The sequence below is a fragment of the Nuphar pumila genome, chromosome 15, assembly GCF_984573655.1.
Source record: "Nuphar pumila chromosome 15, dmNupPumi1.hap1.1, whole genome shotgun sequence".
NCBI lineage: Eukaryota > Viridiplantae > Streptophyta > Magnoliopsida > Nymphaeales > Nymphaeaceae > Nuphar > Nuphar pumila.
The window spans coordinates 26990552-27003629 of NC_143263.1; the positions used below are offsets into that span (position 1 = coordinate 26990552).

Here is a 13078-nt window from a genome sequence, read left to right on the forward strand (position 1 = left end):
GAAATGCAAGTCCATCAATTGTTACCTAAGCAAAACAATTAGAAGCTTCTACCACTGAATTTACTTCAAAAGATTGTGTTGCAAATACTCCAGTAAAAGCCATCAAAAGAGCACCAAAGAAATCTCAAATAAATGCCAATTTTCTGCATCTAGCAACCATATTTCACCAAACCAGTAACCAAGACTATATTTTCTGGTGCTTAAAGATTATTAGAATAAAAATAAACCACAGCTAACAAAGGCAACTGAAAAAAACTCGTGCCTAAATTTGAAGGAAAACATAGAGACATCAAGTAGCAAAGAATTTCCACAACAAAAAAAAAGATTTATTATGTTAAAGACTAACAGAAAGTGCATTTAACACAAAGTCCAAGTTAATCCAGGCTAATAGTTATAGTAACACAATTGATATAGCCCTGTATATAGCCCCAAGCTCCATAGACAATATATATATATTTTTCTGTTATAAGTAGATTTTCCTCACTATAAATGCATACAGCCTTCAAGGTTAGGATCTGACCAGAGAGATAAAAAAAGTCCTCTTCATTATATGCTTACTAAGAGCATCTATCAACTTAAGAAAGAGGCAAGTCAACAAGCATTAAATGTTTTTGAACTAGTTCAGGAAGATAATTGCATCAGTTTCTACTGCCTCAAGTCATGGTACAATCATGGTTGGGTCATCTGAAATGCCTAAGATGGATAATGAAGAGGCCTCCCTAAATGCAAACCATATTGGCTCATGTCACCATGTTCACCACAGTCTTATCAACAAAACCTTGAGAACGCAACGAAGTGTCGTGCCCACAGAAAATGAAAATGCCCTGCAAAATCTTACTCAAGAATAGTGATAAGAAAAGATCACCGAAATGAAATGTGCCATTGGTAGATCAAAAAGACCTAAAATCCCTTTACAGAACTTGATCACGTTTCATGTTTTCGACAGTACTGGATAAACTTCAGAAATTTTCCTGTCCCAAAAATTAACTTGATCTATGTCGCACATGTATTGTGCATATATCCCAGTCACTTCACCATATGCATAACCTTCTCATGTTTGGTACGACTTCCAGTTTGACATGTTCTTCCTCGAATCAAATTTCACAATTGTCCAGTAAAACCCCAAAATGAACCCAAAAAAGGAAAAAAAAGAAAAATAAAAAAGAGGAAATTCTAGCTCCATGATTTACCCAAGCGACGGGCGAAAGAACCAACGATCTACTTCTCCTACGAGTTCGGAACTCTCTTCTTCCCGAATCCGACCACTAACAAGGCATCAAGAAACAGAAGAAACAAGAAAAAATTAGGGATCGCTGAAAGAGAAAAAGAGCACGGTGGGAAACGGAGAAAGCGTGTGTGATACCGGCAGTAACGAAGTGCCTGTTGTACGGCATGCACTTGTGAGCCAGCCTTTGGGCTTTCTTCTTGTCCTGCTTCGCCACCTTCGGCGTCTGCCCCCTCACCTTCCCCGTTCGTGCCAATGATCCATGAACCTTCCCTGCATTTTTTTCAACACCAATTGATCAGATGAGGAACGACATCAAAACCCCTCTTCCTCTTCCCAACTCACTCCCAACTTGAGAGAGGTTGGAGAAAAGAACGGAAGGATCAAGAAGAAGAGGCGATCGAAGATAATGAAAAGAAGACCCATGGCTTTGGTTGAGGGCGAAACGAAATCCTAGCTGCTCCTGTAGGGCCCCCGAATGTTGCAAAACAGGATAGGGAGAGAGGGGTTGCAGGGTCTCCGGCTGTTGCACGGAAGGAGATGGCGAGAAGAGGGAGAGGGCAGAGAGACGAAAAAAGGGAAGGAGAAGATGTGACCGAAACCCTCGAATTTTAGAGGTTTACTGGCGCAGATATATGCTGCGCTAGTGAAAATAATGTTTTTCTACGCAAATTGAAGATGCACTAGAGAAACACTTTTTCCTGGCACACTGTAGGGTGGGACCAGAAAAGATATTTTACACTGCCGCTGCTGCTAGGATGCGCCAGTTAAACGCAGATTTCTTGTAGTGAGTATTCGATTAATAATTGGATTCAAATTCTGTTTGCAGTTTTGCATCTGACAGATAATCCAACCTGAATACGTGTTGAATACTATCTAATTGGTTTATAGGATTCATATTCAATATTAGTTTTTAGCATCCATGTCCAAATCCAATTCTTTAGGCTAAGTCCGATTAAGTTGGGTTTAGTGATGCCTATATCTGAGCCGAGTGTGATCCCTACTAGTTATGAATGCCATCGGCCATTGCTAATACCTCTTTCATCCCAGATTAATTTGATTATATTTAATCCAAGGATTCAGATTTAACTTTGATGTTCAGGGCAGGGGTGGCAATCGAGTCATGTCGGCGGGTTGGTGGGTCGTGTCAGCATACCTCAACACGAACCCACCCGTTTATTAAATGGGTCGGCTGTGGCAAACACGAACCTGACCCATTTATTAAACAGGTAACCCGACACGACCCTGTTAACCCGTTTAATAAACGGGTTGGGTCGGGTAAACGGGTTGGCGGGCGGCAGAGCCGTACCGGTGTTTTATGGGGCCTGAGGTGGAGGGAAAAAATGTGCCCCTTATTAATAGTAGGAGTTTGAGGGCAGCGCCTCGGAATTTGTTTTAAAGAATCAAAATAACAATAAAATTTGCATTCGCATTAAACAAATATAATATTTCAAATATTTATATTATATTAAATAAAAATAAGGAAGCTCGGGCCTTAAAAATGGGCCCCTAAAACTTTTTTTGGCTCAGGGGCCCTGAGACCCAAGCCTTATTGGCCTCTTTACAGGTCCTGGCGCGGGTTGGTGGGCGAGTCCGGGTCGGGTAAACGGGTTGGCGGGTCAGGTTCGGGTAAATAGGTTGACCCGCCCACCTAACCCGTTTATTAAAAGGGTGAGCCGGGTTGACATACCCTTAACACGAACCTGACCCGTTTAATAAACGGGTTAGAAACGGGTTAGGCAGGTCGACCAGTTTATGACACGAACCCGTTTAAGCTAAACCCGAACCTGCCTAATAGTCAGGTTGGCGGGTCGTGTCAGGTTTTGCCACCCCTAATTCAGGGTGATTGTGGGCCCCACTCGGGGTTTTTCCTGGCTTCGGAGAGGGTTCCTCGTCACGAAAAAAATGTTCCTACCATAATAAATGCTGTATTGTAGTTGTGGTTATAAGTGTGTTTCTATACATTATGCAGTTGGTTGATAATAGTTAATAAATAGATTCCGTCATTTATTATAATTTGAATATTAAAACTAAATCTGGGCCATGGATAGTATCTAATCCAAACGTTGGATGTGCAACATAGACACTGAAAACGCACGCAAGCGTGCACAACATGTATTGACTATAGTAGAACACACGTTAATGTGACTTAGCCCCACATTTTTTTTCTTTTTCAAAAGTACAAATGTAACTCCATAGACATCCAAGTGTAAGTACAAATTTCCAATGGTTGAAATATAGACAGCCGTAAATGCTTTGAAAATTTTCAATTTAAAAATATAAATCATTTTTGAAAAAAACATAGTCCAAATTTCTTGCAAAGTGAACCATAGAGATGGTTCAATCATTAAAAAAAAGGGTTTGATTGAGCATATAGCACCAAATCTAGACCCAAATACCAAATGAAAGTATGTTATATATATAAAATGCAAAGCAATCCTTAGGTTACAGCGGAATCACGTTCGCCGTCACGGGCAACACTAAAAAAATAGTACAAAAAATGCTAAAAACATGTTTTTAACATTAAAGGCGCTTTTGAAGCGCCGCTAAAGGTTTTACTTTCGATGATACCTTTCGTGATGGTTTAAAGTGTTGCTAATGCCTTTGGGGATGCACCTGACATTTTTAAAAATGATTTTAGCTGCAGTTTCGACTGCAACTAAATGTGCCAGCGAAACTAGGACCGTTAGCAGCCCTTCAAAACTCTAAAGTTTTTCTTTGCATGAAATTTGATGATCATTTTTCTCTGGGAGAAAACATTGAGCGTCCATCACACGCTCAAAGGAAGGACGTTCAACAAAACTTCATTGGTAGTTGCACACCTATGGATTGCACAACTCTCTCTCTCTCTCTCTCTTAGAGAGAGATGTGTGTGTATGTGCACGTGTGTGTTGGGAGGGGAACACTTAAGATGTAAAAGATCATTGCATGAGTGATTTGGATTACTATATATCTCCTCGTGTGTAGGGGTGGCAATCTGGTCGGGTTGGCGGGTCGTGTCGGTGGGTTGGCGGGTCAGCATACCTCAACATGAACCCGACCCGTTTATTAAACGGGTAACCCGACACAACACGGTTAACCCATTTAATAAACAGATCGGGTCGGGTAAACGGGTTGACGGGCGAGTTGGCGGGTCGGGTTTGGGTAAACGGGTCGACATGACCCGATTACACGACACGATGACCCAACACAAAAAAACTTGTGTGAGCTTCGCATTGAGGAGGCCCTTGCTCGTTGTAGGCGCCCTTAGCTGGCGACCAATTCTCAATCGCAAAGATCTCATCCTTGTACCACAAGAGCATGATTGTCTTCCCGTTCTGGATGATGACCCTCCTCTCCCCCTTGGGCAGCGCAGCAAGCAGAACCACCGAAATCCACTTCCGCCCGTCATCGATGACAGACGATGGCTCGTCACCCTGCTGCTCGGAGATGAACACATCCATTGCACAGGCAGGGCCGGTCCTGTGCCCACGCCATCAGGCGGAGGCCCGACGAGGGCCTAAGGCCTCGAGGTACTTTTCGGCCATGAGCGATGCAGAGGCGGAGCACGACTTCGGTGACGACGACTTAGGGTTTCTAGAGACGAAGGCTCGACAAGGGCCTAAGGCTCCAAGGCGCTTCCCGATCGGGAGCGATGCGGAGGCGGAGGCGGAGCGTGACCTGAGCGACGATGACTTAGGGTTTTTGGAGACAAAGGCGAGGAGGGAGGAGAGATCAAGAGAGGACGAGGCGGAAGCCATCAATGGATGACCTAGATGAAGAGGAAAAGAGAGGGAGAGGGAAGCGATTCAAGCGAATACATAATATACGGGTTGACGGGTTGGCATACCCCTAACACAAACCTGACCCGTTTACGACACGAACCCGTTTAAGCCAAACTCAAACCCTGCTAAAAAGCGGGTTGATGAGTCGGGTCAAATTTTGCCACCTGTACTCGGGTGGTACCAAGGGCAGAACCACGTTAAGAGGAGGGCACCCGCTGAAACTCCACAAAGGGCATGGGTCAGGGTGGGCAGTGCCCCATGCCCGTCGCAAAGGTTGCCCAACGACCTTTGTCTTTCCGTTCCCCAAATCCCTTCTTGTTTCTCGAATCCCACTATATCCTTAATTCTCTCCCTCTCTGGCCTTCCGCCCTTTGCCGTCCCTACAACCCCACTTATAGTGTGGTCCCCTCTCCGCTGCTCCGACGTTGCATACAACCCCACAGCCAAGTGACCTAGGCCTCTCTCTCTCTCACTCACTTTCCCTTTCTCTTTCCTGCTGAAGGTGCGGCAGAGGAGTGCAGTGGCAGAGCACGACCTCAGATCCTCTCTCTTTCATCCCCAAGGCGGAGTGTCTACCCATTGTCATTCACGTTTTTTGTTTTCTTAAGAGGACATTGATATGTCATATGTGTGTCTCCAAAATAGGGCCTGAGGCTGTCCCTGTTCTGATAAGAGCTATTAGTGTGTCTAACCATTCAGAAAAGGGCCAGGGGGACCAGATTTCTCAATGTGCATGGATATCCAGAAAACAGGGTGGCCCCTTTCTGGCTCTCTTTCAATGTCTGTAGTCCGCCAGAGAGGGCCTCTGACTGCCCCATTTGTGACCTGCCATAGACCAGCAGACCTCGACCTATATCAACATCAGGTCTTGATGACGCAAGTGAAAGAATGCAAAATCTAAGTCTTATCGTGTCATCTGCACTTCCTCTTAGCCTTTTTCCCCAAATATATTGAACGTTCTGTCTGTGCATTTTTTGTTGACCTCATTCTGTATTATTTGGGAAGCACCATTCATGAAAAGGCAATCTTTGTAGGATTCTTTATTTCTTTTGGGTTCCTAGGGTTCTTGGCACAAAAATGATGTTCTTTTTTGTCGTTTATTTTGAACCTTCATTTTCTTTTATGAAACATTTTTATTCATTTATCTGGTTATTTTACATTGAGAGCTTTTGTTTTATTTGTAGGAAACCATGTTTCTGATTTCAGATTTTCACAAATGTTCTTTTTTCTTTTTGAATTTTGCTTATTTGTAAGTTACAAGCATGTAAAAATAAATGGTTCTTAGAATTTTTCTTTAAAAAAGTTGGTTCTTGATCATTTTGGGTAATTGTGGGCCATATTATTGGTGAAGAAACATTGACACTCTCTCTCTCTTCTGCAGCTCCGCCTTTCCCTGCCCGCTTGGTTGTAGCCCCCCTCTTTGTGGCTTTGCCCATGCTTGCCACCCCCCACAGGGCCCCCACTCTCCCTCTCTTTCTCTCTCGATTTGCTCTCTTTCTGCGGCTGCACTCTCCCCGCTACTCAACCTGTGGCTCCCTCTCCGGTACGCCATAGTTGGGACCTCACTCTCTCTCTCTCTCTTGATTTGCTCTTGGTCTTTGTCCTCACTGCAACCCACCTATTGCAGTGACCCTCCTTTTGGCAACTTTGCCCCTGCCCACAACCCCACAATTGGGCTCCACTCTCTCTCTCTCTCTCTCTCTCTCTCTCTCTCTCTCTTCGTTTCGTACTCACTCGCTGAGCATGGATTTACAATAGGATGATGCAAGAATCTGCAACCAACCCCTAATCTGTCTCTCTCAACCAGTAGGTCATCCCATCCCTTAGCTCTCTCTTTCCCCCTTTGCTTTGATGTCGGATCTCCCATCGCCGTGCACCACCACCATCGATTGACCCATTTGCCCTCCCTTGCATTCTTAACCTCATGGTACCCATCAAAAGAGCCTCACTGCCCTCACGCTCGTATCGTTCGAGCTCGATCAGACTGCTTTTCCCTTCTCTGCAACCCTATCCCCCCTTCCCTCTCTCAAGCATCAGTCGATGCGAGCCTTGCCTGATTCTGCCCTTAGCGGCCTGAGTCGCATGATCCCACCTGCCTCCGCCCTTGACCCCACCCACCATGTTCCTCTATCCTCGAGGCTCCACCCCTGACCCCACCCACCCAAGCACGAGCACTCCTATTTCGCTCTGTGTTGATCTGCCATTGATGGCCGGACCCCACTTGGTTTTGCCTCCTCTCCTGACCCCACCCACCCTATTCCTCACTCTGTGAGGCTCCACTCGTGACCCCACCCACCCTGTTCCGCCTCCAACTTAGCTCCCGCAGGCTTCAAGCGCCATCTCCACCCGCTTCTCTCTTTGTCTTTGGCTGTGACCCATGCCTCCCCCATCCCTCTTCTTCTGGGGCTTAGGAGCCACCAACCCCCTACAGGTCAACCAGCTTGCTCTATCTACTATCCAAGAGGCTTTGAACCATTGGGGGCTCACTTTTGCTCTTCGTCGCCAGGGTGCCTCTGTTGCCCTTCCTTTCCGCCTATCTTTTCGTGTGTTCTTCTCCCTACCGGAGGCCTTCGCGTCCTGTCTCACCGTCGGATCGCTGCTTGCTCGTGATGTCGGGCGATTCCTTCGAGCCGTCAGGGTGGAATCCCTTCAGGCTTGCTCTGTTGGCACCACTCTCCGGGCTCCATTTTTCTTTCGTAGGCTTCCCAGTTCGATCGTCGATCGAGGCTGGCAGGAGGTGAAAGCAACCTGGCAGCAATCTTTTTCCAAAAAGCTTTCTCGTTCTTGTCTTCCCCGGGCAAAGCCAAGTGACTGGTGGTGCGCGGGTTGCCTTTCGCTCAACTTTCCCAGGCATCGTGCCTGCCTCCATTGCGCCTCATTGTTCAGGTCTCGGCAGCACCCGATTTTCAGGTGCTCGTGGGCGGTAGCCTCTCCTTCCTCCTTCGGACGAGCCTCTTCGCGAGGTATGCACCTCCCTCGCAAAACTTCGTTCGCGCCTTGGGTCCAGATCGGCATATTGGAAGATCCTTCATCATCGTTTTTGGGAATCAAGATCGGCTCTGTTTGGGTGTCGATGCTACCGTCACCGGCCACGTCGATGTCATTCTCAAGGAAGCGTTTTAGACTCAACCATCTTTGTCGTGACCGTCCCAGTGGCTCGCTAGCCCTCATGGGTCGGGTCGGTTCCTGCTCTGCTTTGTTGGGCCCGCCTATCTATTATGCTGCCGTCGTCTCTGAGGGCTCCTCTTCCAATGATTTTTGTAGCTCGGGGGTGCAGGCGGCAGGCTTGGGGGTGCAGGCGGCATGCTTTGGGGTGCCTGCGATTTATCCGTCTTTATCTCTTTGGTGAAGCTCGGGGATACAGGTTGCATGCTCTGGGGTGCCTACGATTAATTCATCTTTTTCTTTTCGACGAAGGTACTATTTCTCTTCTTTCGCCTTTTTTGATTTATAAGGAGATGTTAAGGCCAAAGGTAAGGCAAGCAGGCTCTCCTCGATTCATATAACGAGATCTTGCCTCTCCTTGTTTTGGTGGCCGTGCAGGCCACTCAGTTATCGAGCCGTACGACGATCGGTGGCTAGTGTGGTGCCCTTTACCGACGTCACGAGGTTCTCATGGGCGAGCAGGGATTTTCTTTATTCGATGTCGTCATCTTGCTCTCCTACGGAGGCGTTGGGGTACAGGCTACCTCGACTACTTGGCAGTGTCTGTGCCTCTGTGTCGGCAAGGGGCTTTTTGCAGCCTTGGGGTGAGAGACTGTTGTCATCATCATCATTTGTAGTATCATCCTTTCTGGGCTCGTTGTTCGAAGTCGGGCGAGCTATCAGGTGGAATGGCGGGTGTGACGAGGCATCTTTGCCTCGGTCATGAAGATGCTTGCTGTCGTGGGAATCCGGGTGGTCTGAGTCTCGGGTTATGTTGCTGCGAAACCTTTTGGTGGATCCCTTCTTCGAGGTTGATGGGGATCGGGGACCGTCAGGGGTCGCCATGGCGACTAAGGTTTCTCTCAGCCTCTCTGCAGTTGCAACATCCTCAATTTCGTTTGCTACGACCTATGGGGAGTCTAAGATTGGGCCTTTCTCACAAAAGAGGTCTCATCTTTCAGAGGACTCATTTCTTGCTCGGGCCTACAAGTCGCCTATTATCAGAGTCTCGATCCAACAACATTTTTTCTGCAGGCTAGTTGATGGTTTTTCAGCCTTGGTTTCGTCTATCTCAACCAATTGCATCGTCTGTCCGCTTCGCCTGGTCTCCATCAGTTTGGTAAGTGCACCTCTGTTAGTCGTGTATTGCAGGGCTCTGTATGCATTAAACAACACCTCTTTCATCTTGGAGGGCGACTTCGAAGGCCTGGAGGGTTCCCCAAACTCGGTCTATCCGTCGCTTGCGGGTTCGTCATCTATGAGTGGTCAACTTTCATCCATTATGGGTCTGTCTGTGGACGATGCAGCTCGGCGTATCGAGCTAACGCTTACCTAAACCCAGTTACTCAGCGTCGATTCTGTTATGCGTGAGTCCTTGGCCGCGATTGCAGATCGTTTACCGACCTTGGTCGCGGATGATTGGCATATCACGAACGTCAACATCCTATCTCATTCGGTCGAGGGGTTATCTCAACCTGAGCGGGGTGGTCTCCCAATAAGGAGACGTCATCGGTCTTCGCTATCTCCATCCGACGAGTCTGGGGTCTCTCCTAGGCGGTCTGTGAGAATCCGCACTCCTCTGAGATTTCTGAACTTTTAGTTATGAAGATCTTGTGTTAGAATATTTGGGGACTGAATTGCCCCTCTAAACGTCTTTTCCTGGCGAGTTGGATCTGTCAAGAAAAGCCCGATCTGATTGCACTTTGTGAAACGAAGATGACAGATATCTCGAGCTCCGTCATCTCCGAAATCTGGCGTGATGCAGATTTCTTCTTCAAGCCTGCGATTCAATATGCGGGAGGCATCCTCATCCTTGGGAAGCATTCTCTAGCCTTACAACGGGTGGACGAAGGAACATTTTCCATTTCCATCACTCTTCCCCTACCTCCAAAGACAAATCCAGCGGTGGTCACTATGGTGTATGGTCCCTATCGTCAAAGCTGTCAGGAGGAGTTTTGGTTGGACTTGAATAGGGTCATTGCTTCATTTGAGGACCAACATATTATCATGGGAGATTACAATTGCCTTCTGTCTCCTATCGACTCAAGCATTCTGGTAACCTACTCGGCTTCAATGAGGGGCTTCCAAAACTTTATTCAGATGAACCAGTTGTACCACGTTCCCCATATAGGTGAAGCTTTCTCGTGGACCAATCGGCGATCTAGACTGTGCTTCCGTCTGCTAGACAGGGTGCTCATTTCATCAGATCTGCTGAGCTCTATTAATGACATTTCATGTTGCCTACTTCCACCATCTGTCTCGAACCATAGTCAGATTGTTATCCGATGGGGTCAAGGCTTCACCGGCGACAAATCCTTTAGATTTGAGCAATGGTGGCTTAAGGAGGCGGGTTTTGAGTCGTTAGTCCAACTATCTTGGAGTAGACCTTGCTATGCGGTCCGAGCAGCAACAAGATGCATGGTTAAGCTTTTTCGCCTATCCTGCGATATCAAATCTTGGCTTATCTCCAATAAAATAAGCAAATTCCAAAATATGAGAGATTGGGAGCGCGAGCTGTTTTCTATCAATGAGTCTCTCTTGGATTCAACCTATATGAATGCATTAAATATTGAAAGCATCAATGCTAGATCGGCCGAGCTGACTCTTCTAGTGCAATCTTGGCGTCTAAAGGATGAGATTCGTTGGAAGCAGCGGTCAAGGGTGACTTGGCTTAAAGCGGGTGACATGAATACAAGGTTCTTTCATTCTTTAGCGTCGCACAGGCATCAAAGACATGCGATTCATTCTATGTATATCAATGGTGTCTCCTTTTTGGGCGATCAGGTAATCAATGTTGTCACCAATTATTTATCTAACCTGTATTTCTGCAACCAAGCTGCAGGTGGCAATATGGGTACGACTTTATTTTTGTCCATGGATTGAGCGCTCTCCAACTTGATTCAGGGGTTGTTCACCGAAGAAGAAATCGTCTCGGCGGCGCGGGATTCGTCTGGGTGGAAAGCTCCAGAATTTGATGGGTATCCAGTGGATTTCTTTCGCATATTTTGACAATGCATTAAGAGTGACATTCTTAGTGTCTTCGCTGAGTTTCATCGCAATGGCCGATTGCTGGTTCATTCTCACCTAGCAATTGTGTCGCTTATTCCTAAGGAGGAAGCCACATTGGATATCTCACGGTTTCGCCCTATATCAGTGTTAGGGAGTTTATATCGCATTATCGCCAAGGTCTTGGCTAATAGGATGCGGTCAGTTGCTCCTAGGATTTTTTTGGAGGCTCAGTTCGCCCCTCTATCAATGCTGGACATGGTCCAGCGGATATTCGGGTGCTCGGTATCGGAAAACTCTTTTTCTTATCTGGGTCTGCCGCTTCAAATCAGTCGTGTAACAACGGCAGCCTGGAGTGCTACTATTCAAAGGGTTCAGAATAAAATATCGGGCTGACAAGCTTCATACCTTTCTATCGCGGGTAGACTGACTCTCATCAAGCACGTTATTTCTACTATGCCAGAATTGTTTATGTTTATGTTTATGTTCCTGATGCCTATGGGGGTTAGTAAGAAGCTAGCTCAGGTAGTGGCGAACTTCCTATGGTCTGGGCGAGGTTCCAACAACAAGCGTCACCTAATAGGGTGGGACACACTGCGACTTCCCCTATATAGGGGGGTTTGGGAATCAAGGATCCCCGACTGAGGAGTATGATTCTCGTCGTGAAACAGAGTTAGTTTGCGCACCAACCTGGGTCCCTGTGTGCAAGCGTGCTTCTAGCTAAATACAGAGGTGTGGAATCGTTGGTGGGGGCCACAAGCGTGCGTCAGCGAACAATGTCAAAGCTTCGTCGATCATGGATCCAAGCATGGCCTGCGGTTCTGTCACATAATGGAAATGTTGACTCACAGTCTTAGTTCTTTGGATGCAACTTTGCTCCGAACGAATCTTTTCGCTCAAAAGACAGCTACCTCGCTCTCCTTCCGTCGAGGGTGGACCGGTTCCCGACGAGCCTGATCTGGGGCAAGGGTCCGACTCCGAGATCATGTTTCCTAGCTTGGCTAATCTTACACGATCGGGTGCAGACTGACAACTTCCTCAAATCCATCGGATTCCATCTGCCGAGTAAATAAGTGTTGTGCGAGGCGGCTGAAGAATCTGCGTTTCACCTTTTTTGGGAGTGCTCTGTTTTTCAAAACATCTTTAAGGTGACTTGGAATAAGCCGGGGGTCAGCGTGCGCCAGGAATCGTTCGCCAGCGATTTGTTGTGGGGTCCTCAGCCAGTTCATCATTGCAACAAATGACAAATTATTTGGCGAACTTGGCTTCTCTCGTCATGGTGGACCGTATGGATGACTCGCAACAATGCTATTTTTCGACATATTTCGACAGTGTTCAACAAAATGGTGAACCTTATTTTGGCGGACATATGCACCATTCTACACATCAGCATCCCTGATCTACAGTACAATCTGCCTCCAAGGATCACTCATGATCCAGGGTGATGCTCGTCGAGTAACTGTATTTGTTTCTTGTTTCTCTTTTTTCCTTTTTTCCTCTTTCATTTCTTTTTTTCTCTTTTTTTCTTTCTTTTTGGGGCTCCTTGGCATGTCTTGGGCCTTTTTGGTTATCCAGTAGGTTCAATGTTGGCTGAACCTGTTTCATAATGTTGATGGTTATAGTTCGTCTCTCTCTCTCTCTCTTGATTCACTCCCTTCGTGGCTCCACCCTCTCTACGACCCTGCTTATGGGCCCTTCTCTCTTGCCCTCTGCGGCTCAACCCCTACCCACAACCTCACAGGTCCACAACACAAGCCAGACCCCATCTCTCTTTTATCTCTCTCAACTTTCAATGTGACTTCCTCCTCTGAATGGCCCGACCCCACAATAGCAATGTGCACCACACACGTTGTCATCGCAATGCCACGAGGTATGCTTTCTCTCTCTCTCTCTCTTGTGTTTAGAGCATAAATGCACAATTGAAGATATAATAATTAAA

General features: G+C 46.8%; 1 pseudogene across 1 annotated transcript; it reads right to left on the reverse strand.

Moving 5' to 3' along the window:
* Nucleotides 1-1218: 1218 nt before the first annotated feature.
* Nucleotides 1219-1780, reverse strand: LOC149814908 (small ribosomal subunit protein eS30z/eS30y/eS30x-like; annotated as a pseudogene). The gene is made up of 3 exons (XR_016427978.1): nucleotides 1648-1780; nucleotides 1364-1498; nucleotides 1219-1265 (listed from the first exon to the last, which is right to left on the reverse strand). The product of XR_016427978.1 is annotated as a small ribosomal subunit protein eS30z/eS30y/eS30x-like (transcript).
* Nucleotides 1781-13078: the final 11298 nt, after the last annotated feature.